The following is a 4,888-nucleotide window of genomic DNA, read 5'->3' as shown; positions in this document are numbered from 1 at the left end:
CCTCTCAGGGATAAACTAACTACGCTACCATCGCCGCCGATTTGTCTGGCAAACGTCGCGATTTCGTTCATGGTCTCGTGCAGTCGAACGTGATACGTCGCCAAATCTGTAGCGCCAATATCCCGCAGATTCATGGGTCTTCTCAATTCCACGCTATTGAAACGAGGTCTCGGTAAAACACGATAACCGTTTATGGTACCGCCATCTCGTATCAAAGCATCGAGGTCGACGCTGCTAGTCCTCTGTGTATCGGAAGTCGAGGGCCGTTCGTTATCGACATTACCTCTAGGGGGAGCCGAGTCAGTAGTCGGGACGATTGTATCTGATAACCCACTGCCGGCTTGTTCGGTGTTTGTGTCCCTCGTATTTAATATTTCGCATAGTCTGATGCATGGATTAAAATCTGTACTTTCACGTATCGCAGCTTCCAAATATTCCAAATTAGAAATCTGTTGGGGCGGCGCGATATTAAAAGTTTGCTCATGTACAGGGTGTGTATTTAACAGTAGTAGTAGTCTATCGGCGTTATGATGATGGGTCTCTGTGTGCATTCCGATCGCATCCTGTAACAGGTCTGAGAGAGTTTGATCTGGATGACAGCTATCCCCGGCCTCTGAACATTTTTCATCGGCCATCCCTCCCGTATGGTTTCGTCACTAACAAAGAGGAATTATGTCACGTTGCATAGCCAATACAAAAATAAATGGTGAATAGATATAAAATGACAAATATAACACATATAAAAATATAAAACAGATATAGATATAAATAGTAATATAAAAATATTGATTGTAAGATATAGAGATAAAATTGTAAATGTAAAATATCAATTATAAGATATAGAGATAAAATTGTAAATGTAAAAATCGATTATAAGATATAGAGATAAATGTAAAAAACTTATAGCGATCATTGGTCAATATAAAAATAGTGACTATCTAGAAAATAGTACGGCTTTTATAGCACAGAGGAGTTCAACCATTAGACGCCTTTCTCTCATCTGTTCGTTTGATGACTCGAGCAAACGGTTGAAAGAATTCTCCAGCGCTTCGTCGCGATGATTAACACCTTCGATAAAAGCATACAATCTCATAAGAATCGTATGTATCTCACCGACAGAACCCCACAGTCTGTCAATGGACTCGTGTAAAGGAATATTAGACTCCCTTAAGATAGCGTTGAGTTGATCTAGCGAGACAGTATTTTGATCTTGAAGAGCAAACGGTGTCTGTCTACCCCTCGCCGATGATGATCGTTCGTCGTCGGCGATGTCTTCTTGTTCGGCTAACGGTGTCTGCTGACGCCTTATCGGAGACCTCTCCTCTCTCTCGCTGGACCAAGACGAACGCTCCCAAACGTTCAGCTGTGTATCTGTCCAGTTAGACACATCGTCACCGGATCCGCAACTCCTTTCTGTTAGAGTAAACATAGCAAAAACAAAGATGAACGACACCAAACCGCAATGGCGTAACTATGTTAAATGCTAGCCATAGTTTACCGATGAATAATGACGGCTCTGGCACTACGCTGCCTGCGTCACCACCCGCGGTAAGATCACAACTCCTTTATGTTAGAGTAAACATAACAAAAACAAAGATGAACGACACCAAAGCACAATGGCGTAACTATATTAAATGGTAGTCATAGCTTACCGATTAATAATGAGGGGTCCGGAACCGCTCTGCTGGAGCCAACCTCCTCTTCAGACGCGGTAAGATCTATCGACGCGCTGCTGGAGCCAGCCTCCTCGTCATGTGTCAGGTCAATATATACCGGTCGCTCTATAGACCCTTGTAAATCTAGACGGAGGAAATAGTAGTTAGATGGCGTGTCACGACGTATAAAAAATATATTAAATAAAATATATGCCCTGTTACGACATACAAAAATATTAATAATTAAATAAATAAAATAAAATACAATAATTAAAATAATTAATTAAATAAAATAATTGATTAATAAATAATACAATACGGATAAAAGATTTGGATAAAAAGATTTAAGATGATGATTAGAATTGATTCATGATTCATTGAAACATGCATGTGGCTATAAAGAATTAAGCTATTTATTTTATAGATTAGTGGCTCAACGTTCGAAAATATATATATATATATATATATATATAGCGTATAGACATTTTCAGTTAGCAAAACATGTTTACTTTACCTCAATACACAGTAATTCTCAACACAGCAGGGTTTTTACGGCTCGTATAGGCTAGCGGACTTCAATACCCAGAGTCCATAGCGTAGCATAGTGTTACGTCACATGCTGATGTTACGCAGGGTTCCAACATCCGTACATGGCGGAATGTTTTCTAATTTATATATATATATAATTATAATATGATGATATAAGAAAGGATATTGTACCTTGATTTGAAGCGGTGTCCTGTCTCGTACTTCAATTGCAATTGATCATGCATTCCCTTCAAGTTGTGTGTTTAAACAAAACAGATAATGACGAATAAAGCGTATATGTTTTAGCATTTCGTTTTAAACCCGGATATGTTCAGAATGTTAGTGACGAGTTGTTTTTCTGATTAGTTAGAGAGATATAGCGAGATTAAAGATGAGTTTGTCCCATAGAATGCTTGTAACGCACAGGTCGATTCGTCACGCATTGTTTCATGTGATCTACTGATGCCAGGTGGGGAACAGTTGTTATTCCTAAACAAAGCTTCGCTGTCTTGAACCGAGCTGTAGCACGTATGATTCTCAAATAACAAGGTCAAATTTCACGCTATGGACGGTAAAACAAATCGTACCCGATTAAAACGTCCGACGCTGTCACCTACAGGTCGAAAACAAGTTGAAATACACCCGGTTACAATCCTCCTCTTTCAAAACAAATTTACGAGCCTTGGTGCGGACACCTCTCACTGGAATGTTATAGACTGTGTGAAAACTCTGAAAAACATAAGGTAATCTGCATGGCCTCTCTGCCTTTCCTCTCTCATATATTGAATACATTATATAATTACTTCTTTACTTCTTTACTTATTTAATAGATGCTTTGTTTATTTATTTAATCACATGATTATTCATTTAAACCTGTTTGTTTATTCAAACAGTGTTTGTGTAGTTGTTGTCTTATTCATTATTATTTTTAAACGGTGTTTAAATAACCAATGATTGCGTATTAATAATGATCTCATCATCTCCTTTAAATTACATATTTTCATTCATGCTAAAGATATGTAGCAATACATCCTAAAACATGCCCTAATACATGCCCCGGAAAAATGGGATGTGAGGGCACGATCAAAAGTTCAACGCGACGTGGGCGGTACCACACTAAGGGGCGGATACGGTCAAAGGTCAACGCAAAGTGGGCAGTCCCTCGCAACGTGGGTGGTCTGGAAGTAATTCAACACCCCCAACCCCCCCCTCCACAAAAGTCAGTGACCCCATCAATCATACCTGTCAATCATTTTGACACTATGACCCGCATATATACTACTACCGTCGGCTTGTTGAACAGACTTTCACCAGAGTGAAATAGACCTATATGCTTGTTTTTCTTATCAAGAACATGTAAAACAAAATAAACAAGATAACCATATATCACAGACTGTCAATATACGTTGCGTTTTGTTCATTTTGTTGTTTCTGTTTTCTTTTTGTACAGTTCCGCGCAGGTTTAAATGCAGTTTTTATGTATTTTTTCAACATAAAAAAACGATATACAGGATATAATATTAATGCATTATGAATATTTAACGATAATTATAAGCTTGATGTGAAATTGTGAATAAATAAAAACGTAACAAATTACGTCATTATTAACTTAATTTAAATTCGAATGTTCGTTTTTTATGAGCTCAAATATTCGAATATGAAATTATTGAAAAATGCCCATCCCTAGTCTGAACGTAGCAACCTTGATGTGCCTGGTATAAATTTGATTGCATTAGAAAATAATGTTAGGCGTTCATTTATTTATTCATCAAAAGGCTTTGAGGTCCGGACGGACGCATCTCGCGGTCCGCATTCGGACCGGAGTCCGCTAGTTGGTGACCCCTGCTATACAGCAATGCAGACCCAACTATGATCTAATTGTAAAAAAAGATGCACTAAAATATACATGATGCATCAGAACATAAAAGGATAGTCAAATGTACTTGGCCACAGTTACATACATTTCGTTGTAGTTCCATAAAAATATCAAACCTCCCAAAGTGGAATAGGCTAACACATTACGCTAAATCTTTTCCCTGAACTGACCTCACTTATGGGCCGTTTTTAACATGCAACCAACTCTGTGGTCTCAAGGTGAAATTTAGTTATATGAAGTCAGTTCCTTTCAAGTTCACACAGGTGTCATTCATTATATTAACTATGAACATGTTCCACAAAGATATGATAGCCAAAACGTTCTTTATTTTGCATGTATATTGTTTATGTGAAAACTGAAAAGCATGTTCATGCTATCTGTCTTCAAGATATGGCACCTGCTTTTCTCAATTATACAATCTAATGACATTGACATGGCATTTTTAAGTTGCATTCTTACCCCATGAGAAACTTGTCCCCACAAGCTAGTCTTGAGTTGGTTGTATTATACTGTAAAATCACAATTAGACACAGTTACGCTGAAAGCTTTAGTTAAAAGCGTGATGGCGCAGCTATCACATTGATTGTGACTGCATTTTCTGATATTGTCATATAAAGACTATAACAAAGGCTCAGATCAGATCAGACGCTGGCCTCCCCCCTCATGTGAGCAGAGCTTTAGACTGGATAAGATTCACCAGAGAGCGTTGTGAGGTGATGAGGAGCAGCTGTAGGATTATGGGACTGGGATTAACTGTTGGCTCATTCTGAGGCCAAAAATGTTTGATATGTGATGCTGCCTGCATCTGTAAAGTGACAGAGATATTCAT

The 4,888-nt window shown here is 38.3% G+C and overlaps 1 long non-coding RNA gene across 1 annotated transcript; it reads right to left on the bottom strand.

Moving 5' to 3' along the window:
- Positions 1-755: 755 nt before the first annotated feature.
- Positions 756-2,293, bottom strand: LOC130558059 (uncharacterized). Its single transcript, XR_008963382.1, has 3 exons — positions 2,170-2,293; positions 1,653-1,799; positions 756-1,413 (listed from the first exon to the last, which is right to left on the bottom strand). It is a non-coding gene; the product is annotated as an uncharacterized LOC130558059 (long non-coding RNA).
- Between the last annotated feature and the right edge of the window lie 2,595 nt (positions 2,294-4,888).

The sequence above is a fragment of the Triplophysa rosa genome, linkage group LG8, assembly GCF_024868665.1.
Source record: "Triplophysa rosa linkage group LG8, Trosa_1v2, whole genome shotgun sequence".
Classification (NCBI taxonomy): domain Eukaryota; kingdom Metazoa; phylum Chordata; class Actinopteri; order Cypriniformes; family Nemacheilidae; genus Triplophysa; species Triplophysa rosa.
Note: the sequence above shows the minus strand (reverse complement) of the source record. Positions and strands in the feature narration are given on the sequence as shown.